We start from the raw sequence: 19,737 nt of genomic DNA on the forward strand, positions 1-19,737 counted from the left end.
CATTCCTGCCTGGTTTCAACACTTGCATTTCCAAATGAGCCCTATGCCAGGCAAGCTATTCACACTGGGGTCAGTCAGCGAGACTATTTGGGACCATCACCTGCACTATTTAGCAGGACTCAGCTGCAGCTTGCAATAAAAGACCTCTCTTTCTCCCGTTGTACTCCCCTCAGTATTTCTGCAAAGCATGTCGAAGAATTCAACCCACAGGGAGCAAACAAGAAGAAGGTGGCAGAAGTCACACCTTTGTAGCATCAAAAAATGCCCTTGATATTTTTTTTTTCTTTTTACTCTTTGCATTCCATGTATGACTCCAATTTCTCTAGTTGCTCTTGCCCATCCTTACGTGCTCTCTGTGTTTGGTGGAAATGGGCTAGGCCTCTCTGGCCATCAGCAAAAAGCAGAAATAATGATTTTATTACATGGAAGAAGCATGGTTTTGACAGGAGGAGCCACACACATTGCCCTTGGTGCCAGTCTGGAGCAAGGAATGTGGTTTGGGGCAATGGCAGGACCTACCCACCACCACAGCAAAGGTGGTCTCCTAGACCTCAGCTGCTATTTTTCTGCTCCAGCCTCCAATTTTGGTTTCTCCTGCATCTCCTGCTATATTTAGGCTTCAAAATGAAATGTCCAAGCTGTACCAAGCTTGTGCAGCATGTGTAGAAAATTATCAGGGCCCCATCGCCCCCTAATTGCCTATTCCAGCCTCACCTGGCTCTCCACCTGCAGTGTCCACCCATATCACTCACTCAAGCCCTGGCTCTGGCCATGGCTGAGGGCGCTGGGAAGCAGCATGTGCTGGGGAATAGCTTATGGGGCAAAATGAGTCTGTGGGAGTACTTGTCTCCTCCAGGAATTATGCAGGTGGAGTGAGCTTTTAATTGCAGTGAGGGGAGTTCAAGAGCAGCTGCATTTCCTCTTGCTTGTGGTGGTGTGAGAGAGTGCAAGTCAATGCTGATAGTCCAGTGGCTGAGCCTTTGATCTGCTGCCTGCAAAACAAGCAGAGATTAAGGTAGGAACTTCTTTGTCCTGGGTTTGTGGGGAGCAGCTGTTCTGTTTATGAGCACGATGTGATGTATTGTGCTGTTTGTGACCCAAGAATCATTTGCAAGTGGTTGCTCATTGTCTGGGAGGCTTGTTGGGGAGAAATCTGAGCCCTTTGGGGAAGCTCAAGTCTGCAAAGCAATCTCAATAGAGGACAAGATGTTTTTTACCAGGAAGGGTCAGACATGGGAGGAATTAACTGTATTGGGCAGTGGTGTGAGATTAGGTGCTGTGATGAAAGACTAGGTTAGGAGGTAGAGCAAGGCATTGCTGCCTAAATTATGGCATTTGACTTTTTATCCCTATGATGAATAGTCCAACTGAATCAGATTCCAGCTGCGCCCATCCCATGCTTGTCTCACTGACTATCACCACTTCAAGATGCTTCAAAGGAGTGTGCAGTCAGCAGCTGGTGTTAGTCAAGAGTAATCCTACCCTGTTGGAAAGGAAGGGGGGGAAAAACATATTTTGACAGTGAGTGAAACAGAGAAGCTTCTGTAGGAGATTTTCCCAGACCAGATTCAGCAGAGAGAAACATAGAGAGGCAGCCCAGAAATCAATGTGCGTGGAGGAGAGTAAATGCCACTGTGTGTGTCAGGAGACATGATGTTTCGAAAGTGGGCAGTGGACTGATGTAGATTTCCCCTGCACATACATGTATTTTTTAGCTACAAAAATAGAAAAGGTGACATTCTCTTTTTTCACAGTGTGGCCCACCTACGGAATTCAGTATTATAATACTAGAGAAAAGCCATTAGTATGGTCTTTAATAAAATACTTGGACCTGACAGGTAGGTTATTGACTATTATAAAGCTATTAGATTTAATATGAATCTCCTTGGCAAACCCTGGTATTCATCACATTTTCATGAGCAGCAAGAGTTTGTAGATATTGCCAGATGTGGCCTCAGAGTGGAGAGCAACTCAGATAAAAATTGCAAAAGCAGCTAAATGATGCATGGGCTGAAATTCCACTTCCAATCAGACCCAGAGCATGCTGTGAAAAGATTTAGTGAGTTACCTCCCAGTGGTTTGAAAGTCTCCTGAACGCTTTGCCCAGTTGCCTTGAGAGAGAGAGGAGTGGGCGGAAACTGGTTTATCTGACTTTTATATTAATTTTATCATAGAGATTACTTTAAATCCTGAAGAAGAAGGTTATATAACCCTGTTAGTATTTGTTGTTGCAGCTTTGAAGTGCAGCACAAGTGTCTGATCCCTGATTTTGTTTTGACTTTTTTAACATCTTACTGTAGGCAATATCCTAACTCTTTACTCTGTATGACATGCTGCACTTTTTCGCACTGCCTTCAAGTTTACAATTTCCTAATACTATCTTGTGTGATTTTGGAAAAATCTCCCTTCTGCCTTCTCTGGCAAACAATTTGTCAGTCTTAATTGATGTCCCACAGAGGAGAGGGAAGGGCTGCTGTGAACGCCCGTTTTCTCTTCTGTAGCTCCACAGCTTCCATCTTCAGTGCTTACATTTATTTTGAAGTCACGCCCAGAGATGTCCCCAGTGCAAGTCATAGTGCTGTTCCTCTAGGTACTGTGCAAACACCAATAATAAGCTCCATGTCTTTGGGAACAGGAGCTGTGGGGTTCCTAAACAGAAAGGACAGAGTTTCAGAGAAGGGCTTTGCTAAAACTGATCCAGCTGCTGTCTATGGGAGATATGTACTCTTGCAATCACAAAGCAAACAGGCACCATCTGATTTCCCTGTGCTGGGATCCTCTTTCTTTATATGGTTTGGGGTTTTTTTTTAAGATAAGATGCTACTGCACAGCCTCCCTGCTGAGCATTCCTGTTGTCCAGGCTGGTGCTATTGAGTATTGCCCTTTCCAGCTGGCTCCTGCACCCCATGTTTCCATAACTCTGCTGCGAGCTGTGAATGCTGTTGTGGCCTCTTCCCAGGCTTCTGAATCAAATCAAAGGGTTATTTGAGCATTGAGGGAATGAACACATTTGGCATGAGAAATTATAAATAAATGGTGACTAAAACAGACAAGGAGTTTTTTGGTAAATTGAAGGCATTGGCCGAAAAACTTTGGTAATGAATTTTTGGAGACTAAGCTACTGTCTGACAAATATCGTTGTCCTAAAGAAAGCACCCAAATATGCTGTGTGGACAACATTAGGACAACTTGAAAGAGTTAACATCTAATCAGAGATTTGGTTTCCTTGATTGACAGACAATTTTCAAAAAGAGTGCAGTTTGTCAAGAAGTCATTCCCTTCTTCTTCCAGAAATCTCTCTTTGAAACCAGGGCAGGCAATTTCCTGCCTGTGATGGCATTCAAGACATGAGATACCCTTGTCTTTGACAGCAAAGGACACTGGTTTCATTTGAGCTTTTTCCTTTATCACTGACAACAATAAAATTGTCAAGTGTGTGATTTGAAACATCAAATTTGGTATGAACTTTTGTGTAAGCAAGGGACATTGGACATAATAACTTTTTTGTCCCATCTGTACTGATATATGGGACATCCAAATTGACAAATGGTAAAGACTGGCTGATGTGTGTGTATGGTAGCTTATGTATGAACTATCTACAGACCAGCAAGGTTATAATGAAGTCATCTTTTGAATTTAATAATAAATTTCCCTTTCTCAGCATTGGTCCAAGGTAATGAAGTGATGCCTCTTAGCAGTGAAGACAAAGAAAGGCTTTGGAGCTGAGGAAGTGCCCATTTTGATTGTAGGCATGGAAATACTGTCTGTCAAATCACAGTAGTATTATTTTATTTTTATAGAGAAGCTGGATGCATTTGAACCTGACCCAAAACCCCAAAGCTATCTCTCTCCATTTGGAACACATCAATCATGTTAAACAACTGATGATTCTGAGTATTTTAGTTCTTGAGTGCCTAAACAGTAAGATTTGAAAGTCACCTGCATTTTAGGTTTGCTAACTTGAATAGAAAGTCTGTGTGTTATGTAGAGACAAATGAGATCTTTATATATCCTTTCAGATACTGGCCTTGAGCTTCACTTTGTTGGAGTGTAAGTGCTACAAGGTGTGGCTGAACTGGTTCATGGAGAGGAGAGCAGACTTTGCCTTGTGAGCCGTGACTTCAGTGTGAAATGTCAAACCACTAATCTTTGTGTGATGTGTATCACTACAATATTGTAGCTGTGGCCAGGTGAACTGTAATATTAGTTTTTAACCCTGTGGTTGAGTCCTCAGAAGGTTTCAGCTTGTCATGAGTATGAAATACTTTTCAAAGTTTTGTGGGCTTTTTTGTCTTTTAGAAATAAATTGGCATTGCCGAGAAGCTGCACCTCAATACCTTTTAAAATGAGTCTTTATAGTGGGAATTATCTCAAACTACAAGTATTGGTCTATAGACTGAAAGGAGCCAAACCCTTAAGCCAAAGTTGCTTGTCAGGAACAGGGACAGAGCAAAAGGTTAACAGGGATCAGAGCTTACGTCAGCTATGTAAAAGCTCAGAGAAGAACTAAAAGGACACAGGTTTTAATGCAATAAATTCACAGCTGTGTGGCCTATGATAAAAGTCACTCTCCACACTTGTGCTTTTGCCCCTCCCCAGGCACAATACCCTGCATTTCCCCTTACCACTGGGGTTAAGTGCAGCTGTGGGCATGGCTGGTTATAGGGTTGGATCTGGCTGATGGTAACACGGTGTGTTGCCATAACCCACTTCCATTCAACATTGTGCCTATACCCAAAATTTGACCAAAAAGGGAAGTTGGTGGCACTATGCTGAACTGATCCAAAACCTGTGGGGTCCCACAGAGGTGGTCCAGAAGCATTAGTCATTTTTGTGTTAGTAGACAATGGTCCCCAGGCCAGTGTATTGGCTTTAACTCCCAGTCCTCTTTCCACTCTTAAATTACTACTACCTCCAGCCCCCAAAGAGCAAAAATACATGATGCTACAAGCTCTTTGTAAGACCAATTTAGCTTTCGGTGCTGAGTTATGGGCAAAAGCCTGAGTCTAACAGGGTATTTATTTTACTTAGCAAAAATTATCCAACAGTAAAAGCATAGTTGCTGCCATTAGAAATATGACTGTTTGAATAGAAGTTATGGCAATAGTAAGATTCAGCTATGGTATGTTAATTTGAATGTGCAGTAAATCTGTCGGGATTGCAAGTCAGTTTAAGAGCTAAAATATAATTGTTGTAAAACACTGAACTGCAATTTATATGTATTTTTCCCAACTGCTTGTGGGCTAGCAATATTTCAGTTCTATAATCACAGTTTGAACCTTTTAAAAGGGGTTTTTTTTTATTCAAGTCAGCAGAAGTGGTATTTTATTACTTTTCCTTTTGTGGAGTTCTTTGAATGCACTCCCCACACTTTTGGGGAGGAAAATGGCTTGGGGATAAAAATCAGCAGAGACTACCTTACACATGCTTCTCTTTTCTGTAAGATAGACATGTCTGAGTGTGCAATGAATAATTTGTCAATCAACGTGCAGCTCAGTGAAAACAACTGTCGAAGTGGGCTTTTGTTACTTAGATTTCAAATGCCATTTGACCCCGCAGATATGCTTTCTGCAATGATGTTCTGTGATATCAGGTAGATATGTTTTTTTAAATATAAACCCATTAGTAACCTAATATCCTCTCTTAAAAATTAGCTTGCTTGCATAATTGAGTAGGAAAAAAAAATCCTATAAGGAGCTTTCATTTTGATTAAAAAGTTAAATTAAAGCTTTAGGCTGTCAGCTTTCACTCTCAGACATCTTCAGGAATGGTTTTTCATGGCACTTGCCTTGCCTGCTGGTTACTCAGGATCTGCTACCCATCTCCTCAGATGAGCTGTGTTGGTCTCTTAGAAAGCAGAGGGGACATGAGCCAGGGTAGCTGCATCACACTTTGAACATCTGGCTAATACTAGTTGTGTGATGAACCTCATACTCTCATTTCAGAGTAAGAAACATATGTGAAGAATGTCGTGTGAGCATCACCCCCCAGCAGAAACTCCAAGGGATGGTGGAGAAGAGGCTTTAAAACCAGCCCAGTCTTCAGCAGGCAAACGGCTTAGTGCCTTCTGGGGTGCATTCCCATTAAACTCATCTTTGGCTGGGTTTTCAAGAGAAATGTGTTTGTATATTGCCTGACACTCTCAAAGGAAAAAGACAAAACAAATTGCTTAGATGGTATCTTTTAAGTCATGAATGTTGGTCCATATACTTTAATTAATTAAGGAGGTTCTCTGAGCTTTTAGAACAAAAGCATCAGCTTTGGATGAAGAGAAAAAAAAAAATTGATATTGTATGTTCACAAGCAAGAGTTTTTGGAGAGAAATCCCCAGGAGCCAAAAGCCCTGTTTACAGGAGATAAACTCATGAGGCAAGGTATGGGGGGACTGATGGCTTTGGGTCCTTATGGGTTAGTGGTGAGATCTGAGGCCTTGGGATCTCATGTACTCTCTGGTCACCCTTGGGCTGTGTCAGATCCCTGAGAGGGGTTATTACAGAGGGTGCAGTGTTGTCTTGAGTTCAGACCCACAGAAGCTCCTCTGGAGATACTGTGGGAGCCGCCTGAGGGAAAAGAGAAGGCCGCCTGTTCATTTATCCTTATTAGGAATTACTTTTCAAAAGCTTGTAAAGCTTCACTGCTCCAGAGGAAAGTTATGTCTGCTGATTGAGGAGAGCAAGGGAAACAACAGAACAAGTTAGGCTAATGTAGCCTTTTGAGTTTTGCAGTCAGATGAGCTTGAGAGATTAAAAGGAAAGAGAAAAGGATGGTGCATATGCTTAAGAAAAGGATAAATCCTCCTTTGTGCTCATTACTTTGCTGTGGTTTTGCATTTTACTTCCTTTATTTTGGAGGTTTTTAAAGCATTAAAGAAAAGGGAACTTGAAAAATCTTTGGCAGATATGATATGAGCCTGAATTATTGCAGTGAGACCCACCTGCATAGCCTGGGCTTCTGTGACTTTCAAAGCTAACACACTTTACATTAGTGTGGTGTGATGGTCAGAGTGCACAAAAAGTGAGAACTACGGATAATACTTTTAATTTTCTTGTTACTTGTGTTGAAGCAAAACATTTCCTGCTTCCTATCAGGAAGGGGCCAGGTGCTGCTTGCACTGAGGTGCACATCTTACATTTAAATGGCTCTCTGTTGGCATCTCTGGGCAGGGGATGCAGAGAGTACCCTGCCCCAGAGCATTCACAATCCACCTAAGAGCTAGGAGGAAAAGGAAAGAAGAGGCAGCGTATAGGGAACAGAGTTCCAGTAGAAGTCACTACTGGCCCCATATCCAAATGAGGGAGTTTTGTGGATCCCAAGCAGGGATAACTGTCACCATGCCTTTAATATTACACTGCTCCTTCCTGGAGGATGAAATTCCCCTTGTTGCAAGTCTAGCACCCATAAATTAGCAATTCACCCTCTGCAGACACACTCAAGGCTCTGGCAGGGTACCAAGGCTGTGCCAAGATCATGTCCTGTATGTTCCCCCCACCAGCAGGAAGGGCAGGTGCTTGCAAGGACATGGGCCACTGGCTGTAATTCAGCACCTGAACTGGTGCTTGCTGACAAGTGGCTCTCTGACTGCATGTGTTTTTCAAAGAGATTGCTGCATATAATGGGAGAAAAAGGCCTTTCAGGTGCTGTTTGTGGTCTTTGGGTTGCAAAATTAAGACATCATCCATCTGTCAGCAAACACAGCATACAAAACTTGCAGGAGAATCCTCTCCAGTTGCTATTGCCCTGTAACAACATGAAAACAAGAAAGAAAAGGCATTTTATTGTGAAGTCTCTGAGGCTTGCAAATGCACTCTGCCATCTCCATGCTTTCTTTTGTATACATTGTGCTTGGCTTGGCAGGAATCTGCTCTCTTATCCCTCCCCATCCCTCCTGCTCCAAAGCAAAGCTGCAAACCCCGCTAAGAGTGAGGTGCAAGGGGTGCAGAGCTTTGGACAGAGGAAGGAAAACAAGCCGAGAGAGGCTGCAGACATTAAGTGCTCATACTTCATAGGTTAAGAGGGAGATGGAGAGTGACAGGGCCCAAGAGCAGGATTCAAGGGAAAGGAAAAACCCTCCCACGGCAGGGGGGCATGTGTAGTGACACCATGCAGGAGTCCCAGCAGGTAGCTACTGTTAGGAGAGACTTTGAATGTGAGGAGCTGCAGGGAGCAGGTGGGATGGTCTCCTTGCTAGACACTGAGGGTTGCAACAAGAGGCTGACCAGATGCCTCTTCCCCTGAGCTCTCTGGAAAAGCACACGACAGCCACTGCCCCTTCTTGCCATTTCCCCCCCCATTTTTTTATTTGCATTTACCTCAGGTAGCACGCTGCTGTCCGTCTCATGACTGCACAGGCATTGGCAGGGCTGGAGGTCATGGAAGTGGAGCATGTCCAGTGTCAGGGCCAGATCTGCTGTCCCTGTCCCACTGTGCAGGAGCAAGGCATCAAAAACCCCTGTTCCTGCCTGTTTGGCTGGACAGGGCTGAAGTAATTTCTCTCTAAATATAACTGTGCACACATGGTGGAGCCGAGCTCTGCTGGCATAGCAAAGCACAAGGAAAGCGAAGGCCAGATGGCTAATTCATGCTGAAAGGCAGCATGAGGCAGAAGAGAAGACAAGCAATAACTTGGCACAGTTGCCAGTTTCTTGGATGCTTTGGAGAGGGCATTTTACCTTTCTGTGCCACTTAACCTTGGCTTTTCAAGTTTTTTGGGTTTTTTTAAGTGGTGATACCTATTTTTCAGGAACTGTAACTCCAAAAAGGCAATAATCATGGCACACAAACTTCAGGCATGTAATAGATGAGATATTTAATCAAAAAAAGGGAAGCAGGTGCATCCTCCTGGAAATCCAAATTATCCGTTTCTGTGACTACAGCAAGCCTTGGCAGGTAAGTGTGGTGGTGACTTCACTCGTTTGTACCAAACCTGTGTGCTGTAGGATCTCCTTGCCATACATGAGGTTAGAGTTCCCTTAAATCAGCTGGGGAGCATGATATTACTTTTTATGTTCATATCAGGAGGACTGACAGCACCTGATCTAGCAAATAGTCACTTGGGTTGGAGCTAACCTCTGTGGATTTGTGGGTTTTTTGAGGGAAGGCTGTTTTTGTTCTGTGAGCACGGACCAGCAAGTAGGTAATTAATGACTTTGGGCTTAGTGCCATTTTTGACTGAGTAGTAAATAAAGGTTTTCCTTCTGTGGAGCTACAGGTCTGACACACAAGTGTTTCCCAGAGCAGATGCTGATACAGATTTCCTGCTCCTAAACAGAATAACTGGGTGGACAGGATCTCTGTTTGTTTAAGACTCAAAACCTGTATATTTTATATGTGACTTTACTCTGACCTTACTCAAGTCCTCCCTTTTTGTATCCACTCTGCCTGGAGGCAAGTTTCCAGAGTCCCTTCAGTCTGCCTGCCAGAACAGCTTTCTGTACCCTGGTCCTCAAGCCAGAGGGACTCTCTCTATGTCCAAATGTGCAGACTGTATGTCCTGCCTATGGATGCAGCTTCATTTCTAGAGCTGAAACTCCGAGGGCTTGCAGCCTAGTAATGCAGCTGTAATTGGTCATTCCCTGCACAGGAAGCTTGAGTGCTGATCTGTCCATGGCTGGCTTAGATGTGTAGGAAGGGAGTTGGAGGGATGCAGTGACTCCTCACTGGAGCTCACATGTTGGAAAGAGGGGAAGATAGCACTCAGATAAAGTTTCTGCCTCAGCACTCGATATTTGCCTGGGCTCTTGCGTTGTTTGGGGCAGAGTTCTCTCATCTGCTTTGGCACATGTTGGCTTTGCAGCTGCTGCAAGAAAAGGTTAAGGACCACCTATCTCCTGCTCAGAGTTCACAGGAAAGTACACTGTGCCACCAAATTAAATGCTCACAGGTATTTCTTCCACTGTGGATGTGGTTCATATTTGCCAAGAGTGAAGAAACTGATGCCATGCTGTGCCACAGGCTTTGGGTGACACAAACAGTTACAGGTGATGAATTAAGTGCAAACACCGCAAATTATCACCTTCTTTGTTTGCAGCACAGAAGATACAAGCCAGCTGACAGAGGAGCCAAGTGGCACTGTGATGATAAAAGCCTGAAACCGAAAAAAAGACAAAAGGTATGCCTAAAACCTCTGCTAATAATCCCTGACAAGATGAAGCTGGGATTTCTCCTAGGCTGGGGAAAATGAGTGCAGTTCATTATTGGCTACTTGCTGAACCCCCACAGACACCATAAATGGGATATTAAAGTAACTGCAGCTTCAGGGCTGCAAGGTTTGCCAGGTTGATGTTGAGCCACAGCAGATGAGATGAACCCTCCAAAATTTGGGATAGATTAAAAGATATAGAACTTCAAGGCATTCTAGGCATCTAAACAGAAGCTGACACAATGATGTGTAAACTTGATTTAGTAACAGCAGGAAAGGTGTAGAGAAAAATGTCACAAACCTGAAGCTTACAACAGTCAGCCGAGTGCTACAGGGATTTAATCTGTAACAAGATTGTGTCAAGGTGTTTGAGCCATGCCTAGTTAAATTCTTATGGCCCCTCAGATCCTTCCCCATGCATTTGGCATGGTATGAGGGATGGACCTGCAAAAGTCCATATCTGGCTCACAAAAATGTGGTGTTGGAAGAAGGCAGCATGGCAATGAGGGTGTGTTTGCTTCTTACCCGTGCATTAAGGAAGACACGAGGGCAGAAACAGGGAGATAGTGCAATGAAGCCTTAAAAAAAACTTAAGTCAAACAGGGACAGGACTGGCACAGAGGTAGTTGTGTAGACCTGCTCTGTGATGTGAGTAAAGGCAGAACACCTGTCTTCAAGTGCTCTGGAGTAGGGAGAAATGTTGCTGGCTTACCAGGTGATTGTGTGAAACATTGCCTTTCTGCAGGAAAATGGGACCTTTGAGCAGTTTCTGTGCTAGCATATTAGAGTATGTTCAGAGTCCAGAAGTACAGTTTGCCGGCTTGTCTAGCTGTTGAAGCCAGCTTTTCTGATGATCTCTGGGTATCTTGGACCTGCCCTTCTCTCAGCAGTGGAAAGTCAATTATACCATAAAGTATCTCTGCCATTCTCCTTGGAGTCTAAAAGGAACATAAAAGACGTCAAAATCTCCTCTGAAGCTTGAATTCTCCTGCCACTGGGCACACAATTGTTAGTGGGATTTTAGACTCCTAGATTCCAGAAAGATTGAAACCTTGCTTCCCAGTGCAAAAGATTGACTTGGTTATTTGACGAGAATCAGGCTGCCAACCTTTTGCAATCTCTGCAAAAGGAAATAGCTTCAGTATTGCTTGCTTTATTCATCTGCTATGCTGAGTTAGGAATGGCTGAGCGCAGGGCTTGCAAAACAGGATCCAGGCTGTGCTCACACATCCTGCTCCAGCTGCAGCTTTATAGATGAAGCCATTCACTCCCCCATCCTGGGCTCTCTCCCCTCTCTTCACCTGTTGCTGCCAGGCATTCATTCTTTTCATACAGCCAAGGCAACCACCGACTGTGGTGTAACTGCATCCAGTCAGGCTTAGGAAAACATACAGATAAAGATAAACCTGTTCACCTGGTCAGCCTCTGATGGCCCAGCCCTGAAATGGTTTGGGGAATGATGATTTGAGACTGCTGGAAAATGCAAGGGAGATTGAGGCCAAGCTTCCTGTGGTGTGACCCAACATCAGCCAGGTCTGGACAGGAGCAGAGCCTCCCTTCACTCTGAGCTGCCAAAGAGGAGTTTCGAATGGGGAGCTCTTGTGGACTCATGTGCTCCAGCAATTCAGCATGGGGAAGACACAGGAGGGCCACGACCCATGAGATACACACGTTGTGGCTTAGAATGCCATCATCTTGCTGAGCAGAGCACAGAAAGCTGCACATCTGGAATGTGTGGGAGCTGTGGAGGCTGTAATTACAGGTGTCTGGCACACTGGGTCACTGTGCTAGCTGCTGGAGCTGTTTGAGCCTGGACTAGCTTTGGTGTGATTCATGGTGTTAATGATGCGCTTTCTTTGCCGTGAAGAAAGAAGCCTTTTGTCCTTTCTTCTTTGTTTCAGGATAATATTGCTTTACATCTGTCAAATATTATTATTTTGTCTCCAGTTTGTATTAATTTTTGCAAATTGGTCCCCACAGTGGGAGTGTGTACAAAGGTTTTGTGCTGTATCTTCTAAGCCTGTCTTAATGTCACTGTTTATCTTTTGAAGCTAATAATTAAAAGGGAAGAAATACTGTCTGTAGATTTCTGTCGTGATGCCAGTTGAGTCCATTTTCTCTTGTTGGTAGCTATCAGATCTGACTTGCACCCACAACAGACTGTGTTTGGGGGGGAAAAGTGTCACTGCTTTTATTTCATGTCTGGCCTGACAAGAATAGTAATGAGAGCAGCAAAGCACTTGCATCCCCAGTTAGCCAGCTACAAAACAGGCAGGCTGAGTCCTCGATGTACTGTCAATTCTGTGTGTTGTGCAGGCAATTAACATTAATGCTGAATTAATTAATGATGAGAAAACATCAAAGGGTTGGGGTGCTTCAGTTCAGATGAGCACCAGAAGATCAGATTGTTATCAGATTGCCTAGGAGTTGTCTGAGGGGATCTTATAACCAGAGTCTTGCTGCAAGCCAGAGAAAGACTGAGTCTTCCACCCTGTATGTCATGTGTTCAGACCTCTAGAAAGTTCTAGGAGACATTTTTATGGAGACTGCGCATTTCTCTTGTATCTATTCCAACCTGTTTTGTAAATATCTCATAAACATTTACAGTTGTTCGGTTTTGGAGATACACACTGCATGGGTCTTCTTAAAATGGTTTATTAGTCACAACTTGTGCATTTTTAAGACAAAGAATCCTTCTAAGCATTGTCTCTGGAACAGGCAAAAATTAAAGGGGAGGAGGTTGGCGGTGAGGCCACAAGTAGAATTTGCCATCTAAGGCAGCATTTTCATTCCCATTTCATACCTTGAGCACAGAATTAGCCTATATATTTTCTGGAGTTATAATTATAGAGTTTGCCTTGTTGGATGGCTCAGAGAAACCCAGTGAACTAAGTTTGTCTGACAAGGTTTTGGTAGCAGAGGGGCTACAGGGGTGGCTTCTCTGAGAAGCTGCTAGAAGTTTCCCATGTTGAAACTAGATGATCTTTAAGGTCTCGTTCAACTCACACCATTCTGCCAATTTCTGATATGTACAGCAGAGTTTTTGGTCCCATCCTACCATCATAAATATCTATTCTTCCTATAGAGCAATGTAAGTCACTGCATTGATGACTGACCTGTCGGCTGTAGGAAGGGGTGAAAAACAGAACTGAGCAGCCTGAGAGCCATTGAAAAGAAATCCCACCACGGTGTGTGGAGGGCAGCATAGAAGTGCTGCTGGAGGGCCACAATGCAAAATTTCTTCCTTCCTGCATTTCTGTCCTCAGAATATAATTAGGTGTGTGATCCCACATGTGCACCTGAAAAAGTTTCTTACTGACAAGAATAGCAAAGTTTTAAAATTAAAAAAATATGAAGCAAAGGGAGTGAAAGTAGTCAATGTTTTATTACCCAAAGAAAACTCTGATGTAGAAAAGTTGCACATAACCCAAACCATCAATTAAATTCACCTCATCTGTGGCCTTCTTGATTTCAAAGGTCTTTGAGAAGACTTGTACAAAGAAAGTTTTAAAAGTTCTTGCATTGCGGTTAGTATTTAAAAAATCATGACTTTTTTTTTTATGACTACACATACCCCATGCCTCTTCCTAAGGTAGCAAACCAAACATCTGGTTTTTAGGCTCAATGATGCTTGGATCATGATCAAAGGGAAAGGTTGCCAATTAACCCCCCTGATCTCCCAACCATGTGTGTTTGATGCCATAGTTTTTCCATCTGATTTATTTCATCTAAGCTTGATATTAAATCCCTTACCAAATTCAGATTAGCCGTGGCTTTCCCAAGTCCCTGACAACACATCAAAGCTCCAGAGGACCCAAAAGACTGAATTAGCCATTGTCTGAGTCTTCACTGAGCTGCTCTTAGAGACATGGATCTGTGTAAGGAACAAAGGGAATAAGTGATATCTCTGCTCTGAAACTTTCAGAAAAGGTAAATGGGTATAAGATAAGGCTAAGCTAAATTTAAACAAGAGGTACTATGCAGAGTGAGCTATATACAATAGAGAGGGCTTGTATTCCTTATAGAAAAATTACTAGAAAATAAGCAGCAACAAAGATCTAGGATAACTTGGAATAATTTTGGTACATGTTTCATCAAAATGGGAGGCATTGTGTTACTAAAGGAAATGTGTTTGCTATTTGTATTAAAATAGCTTTAGAAATGGAGGGAGGAGCCACAAGGCAATGTAAAAATGACACTCTACTGTCACTGCCTACTGCAATCATTAGTTACCTTCTCAGGGCAAAGGGACAAACAGTTTTGGTCTCTCTTGGGGAGCTGGGCTACTACCAGGAGCATGCATCAGTGAGGAAACCTGCAGGTGATGCTTGGGAGAAGGAGGGTAACAGTTTGTTTAGGAAGGGGAAAAAAAGAAAAAAAAGACTGTGAATTTAGCCTTTAGGGCTCAAAGCTAAAAGACTTTGTATACGAGACTGGGTGGGTCTCATTGGCCAGGTAGGAGCACCCAAGCACAAGAGTTATTTATTTTTAGGAGTCTGCACATGTCCCTCACACCTCAGTGAGCCCTCTAAATCAGAGATAAACGAGCTGGATTGGACCCATGCCACTGGCATCACAGCAGCAGCAATAACCAGTGGGTTGGGCAGGACTTTGCTGTCACTCTCTGGGGCAACTCCCCACATGTCCTCTGTGAAGGCATAGGTGGTGTCAGATGCTGTGATGTCTGTATAATTGCTTCTAGTCTATTTTGTGGGAGAAGGTGCAGAATCTTGGGCCCAGCAGTTGAAGTTAGGATTACATCCCAAGGGTTGTTCAGAAGTCAAGGAAGACTGGTGCAAATTTTTGGACCTGTGCTGTGCATTTTTCGGTTTCTCCTTCAAACACATCTGCCACTTCCCAGGGAGCCAATTCAAAATTTTTCCATTTGGGAGATTGTGGGGAGTCATTTCAGAGATGGAGCACAGGCTCAAAATAAGAAGAAAAGAGTAAAGGAGGGAGATGTGGTTTGCTGAAAGGATTAGTCAAGATGTGGGGGTGAGAAAATCCTTTGGGACCTTGAGTAGGAGCTATGCAGGATGGGAAGAAATATCTGTAGCAGCAATATAGTTTTTATTGACTGTTCCTTATAAAGGCAGTTGGGCAAAATAGTAAAGCATGATACAGTGGCACTGAAAGGGCCTTTCTTAAAAAGAAATTCCTTGTTTTAAAAGGAAAGAGAAGGTCAGAAGAGAATAATATAAAATACAGAGCCTAATGTGGTCATTCTCACAGCAATGGTTTGATGGAGGAAGACTCTCCACTGTAAGAAGTACTGCCTGTGCTAGGTAATAGTTATGCTGTTTAAGGAGGAGTCTGAGGTCAGAGTTTGGACCCATGTTTTGTTCTCAAGCCTTGTCTTTAAGATGTGCTGTGTGGCCAGGTATGAAGGCTGTTGTGAAGAGGCAGGAGATGAGCTGCTCTGTATGGTGGAAGGGACAAGTTTTATGTGACAAGAGGAAATATTTCTGGCAGCTGGCTAGTACTGCCCTGGACTTAAGCCATCCGAAGGGGCCTTGGAATATGAAACCTGAGGTCTTGCTCCACTCAGGTATGTTTAAGTGCATGTGTAAAACTAAGTATGTAAATTAAGCCATTTGTTTTCAGTGTGTAATGAATCTAAGAATGTTTATTATCTACAGCCTTTGAAGTCTTGGCATATACTGACATCATTGCTGTTAAACTTAGGCTTATGTATGTGGGTGGAAGGGCAAATGCTGAAATGGGAGAATATTGTTTTTCAGCAGCTGATTGGCATTATGGGCCAGCAACGGCCAATATTATGCCAGAACTTAGTTAAAAAAAAAAGAATCCAGTACACTCACAACTGCACAACTTCAAAAACACACTTAAAGCAAAGATGCACAGAAATTTATGTACTAACATCTCTGGCACTTGGAGTTTAGTTTTTCCCAAATGTGCCACTCAATGCCAGCAAAACTGTTTTGTTTCCTTTCCTTGAAAATGATATTTAAACAAAAAAGCTTTTTCTCTGTACTGAGATCATGTTCAGCTGTACAGATGGTTTTGGTTTTGTTGTAGCACACTCTTACCTACATCACTATCTCCCTCTCTAAAAACTTCCTTCCTTTCTCCTGCTTTATATATATTAGCTCTTGGGTCACATGAATCTCGAAATTTTCTGTTAACAATAAGTGTCTCCAGACAGTTTATCTTTGGACAGACCAACTTCCATAGGCAGATAATAAAGTTTTCTTCCAGAGAAGTGTTGGAAATCTTGTGTTACTTAATGGTGAAATGGGCTTTGTTTCTTTTTAAATGTTTTTTGGGCCAGAACATTTTCTTTACAGTGGAGCTAAAATGAGCCAGACTAGAGCCAGTATCATCTGCTGACCCCCCTTCAAAACATAGGGCAGAAAACACTCTACTGTTCCTGTCAGTGAACCTGGCAAACTTTCTTTACCTAAAACATAATTTCCATGAAGAACAATAGTCCTGAATATATAAATTCAAAAGGAGAAAAGTCACAGTGTTTTCTGGCATGTCTGCTGCTTACTGTTTCTTGCCATTAGAAATATTGTACTTCACTCTTAGCTGACCTCCTCCAGCTTTGATTTTAACCACGAGTGTTCTTAATGCTTTATCTTTGAAATAAGAAAAAAACAATTTGATTTCTCAAATGCCATTTCCAGTCTTTCAACAAAAAGAGGCCATTCATAGCACGTGAAAAACAACCCTGAAATGGTAACTGAGGTATGAACCCCAGTTCTATCTGCTGCCTCCAAGTTTTCACATAGACTGGGAAGAACAGGAATCCATGGGAAGACCCCCAGAAGCAGAAGTGATGAGAGTTTTAAGTTGCTTTTGGTTATTCCCTTTGCCATTTTCAACCCTGGATATGAGCAGGCAGAAAAGGGGAGGGCACCTGGGGAAAATGGGATGGGAGAGGCACAGCAATGAGGCTGAGCACTCAAAAAGTGTGGGAATTGGCCTTCACAGACAGACTATTTTCCCATGGTGCATGTCTGAAGTTGATAGTAGAGTTGGTTACAGAAATACAGATACTTAGAGCTCAATTTTCAAAATCAGGTTTTTAATTCAGCAATTAAACACCTGCACACTGATTATTCAGAAAGCCTGTCAGCACTTACCTCTTACAGTGGGTGTCAAGTGCCAATTTTAGGTCTAAGTGCAGATGTAGGTGCCTGAACAGAGGGTTTCAAGATTGGAAACCGGGCTCTTAACAACAACAGGTTCATCTGTCTGTGACTCCTCTGCACTGAGCAGCAAAATCAGCTGAGCATAAATGGGGAGAGGGCTGAGAATAAGGATTACAATCCAGCTAATAACTATTATGAAACTGTCAGAAGATGACTTGCTGTCTGACAAGGAAAATAGTGCCCGGCTGAACGGGGCAGCAGCCTCTTCAGCTCCAAGTTTAGGTTTCGTTGCTTTGCTTCCTTTTAGTTTTGAACTATTTTTCAGTGCCTTCACCCACAAACTGAGCACATAATTTATTTAATATATTTAATGGATTACAGCACCTTACGAACCCAGAGAGACTGGCTGCTGCTTGACATCCTTCTCCCATGGGGTAGAGGTAGTGGGCCAAGGGGCACCGATGTACCCTACCTGCCACAGGAGTGAACAAAAAGCCCGAGTGCTGGAGTCTGAAGGAACAGAGGAAAAGAGAGTAGTGAAAGACAGGATGCAAAATGAGACATTGAAGGCAGCAGGGCAAACACAGCTCCTGTCATCAGGTTTCTCCCTGATCTGGGGACAGATGGCCTATCATTCCTAGCTTGTGCTTCAAGATCTCCTGGGAGCTGTGATCAAGTATTTTCTTTAAATCCAGGCTAACACATTGATAGTGTGAGCCACATATATCACAGATTTGAGGTATGGATTTCTGCTTTAATCAAAGTAAACCCAGAAAGAAAGGCAGCCTTGTCAGCCTCGTGCTAATATCTGCTGGAATATTTCTTGTGCGAAGGAAAGGAATCAGTTTCAGGTTGTGAAAGAGGGGGCTTCACTTCTGCACATATCCAGCAGGAAGCTGACTGAGAAAAAGCAGCAGTATTCCCAGTGTGTAAGGCTCAGGGCAGGGACAAAATGCCATGAATGTATTTGTGTAGGACTTTCTAGAGGAGGCAAAAGAAAACCCACCAAAGAAAGAGCTCAAGCTGCTATAAAGAGCCTTGCAAATGCCAGTAAATGGCGATAGAGCCTTGCCTTAAAAAGTTTAGCTCTTTGAAAATGAAAGCCCTTCTCAACCAGAGCAGGACTCCTCATTGGGATGAACAAAAGGTTGAGGTGTATGCCTGAAAAGGCAAATTTACTGCAATCTTGAAGGGGGTAGAGGAAGTGCTCTGTCAGTGCACTCTCAAAAGTGAATGTGACAAGACCCCAACCTCTTGCTCCCTGTGGGTGGGAGAAGGACGGCAAGAACTAATGTTCTTCCCACTATCAAAGGAAGTGATGCTGCCTCCCAGATAAGTGTTGCAGGCTGAAGTGGCATTTTAGAAAGCTGCCTGAGTTAGCCCTGGCCTCAGGAGAGCTGGTTGCTGCAACTCCTGCAGCACAGAGGCTGTCACCTCTCCTAAGGATGGCAAAGGTGAAGGGTCCTGTAGGGTTAAGATTTAGAGTGTTAATGGCTGATATTCATTAGTCTGCCATCAACATTTATTGAAGGAATATCTAGCCAACCTAGACCAGAGCCAGCAGACCTTTGTTTTTGTTTGCTCCTTTTCTCTTGCAGCGTGGGGTAAATTAAACAGGAGGACCCCTCCTCTTTTGCTGTTCATCTTATTACTCTTTCCTACCCTCTTGTCCATTCCTTGCCTCTGAGTCTTGGTGCTACCTGCTTGGAAGAAGAGTCTATAAAATGAACAACAGCTGCCCAGAGCTGATGGGGCCTCAAATCCTTTTCTCAGCAAATAAATGGGGAACAACCACACCCAGCTGGATTGGTGGAAAGAGGTATATGATTATTATTAGTATTTTAGCAATGTCAAAAATGATGTTGTCAATAATAGAGCCCCAATGTGCCTATGTATCTCTTGTGGGATCACTGTCTCCATTCAGAGAAAGCAGGAAAGAGTCAGAGAGGGGATGAGTTATCTTGCAGTGAATCACTGCAGGATTAGAACATTTGTTTCTATTTACACTTGGGTCTCCTTTCTCCAAATTGCATAACTTATTCTAGAAAAAGCACCACCTCCTTGACTTGTGTCATGATGGTATTGCTGAACCTTGAGTAGATGCCCTCTCATTTGGGGTTGTTGGTGCAACAAAGCTTTACTGATTTAGTTGCTGGGAATTAAAAAAAAACGACAAAAAAGAGCCCCCAGTTATTAGACTGCTTGTTAAATCCCACCATAGCTAAATAACATCTGGCTTTCTATAAATACAGCAAGCCAGTCATTAACAGTGGGACTATTCACTGTTTACAGAGCTGCATTTGAAAAGAACCAAAATGCAAAGTATTTGCTGAAAACTGCATGGCATCTGCCTGCAATAGACTTTTGATAAACCCTGTCTTACATTCCAGTCATCTTCATATTCCAGAATTTGGATATTTTGTGTATGACTAGCTGTATTATTGTCCAGAGTCACAGACATGTTGCTGCTACAGGCAACAT

Source organism: Corvus brachyrhynchos, unplaced genomic scaffold (assembly GCF_000691975.1).
Source record: "Corvus brachyrhynchos isolate BGI_N302 unplaced genomic scaffold, ASM69197v1 scaffold229, whole genome shotgun sequence".
Lineage (NCBI taxonomy): Eukaryota > Metazoa > Chordata > Aves > Passeriformes > Corvidae > Corvus > Corvus brachyrhynchos.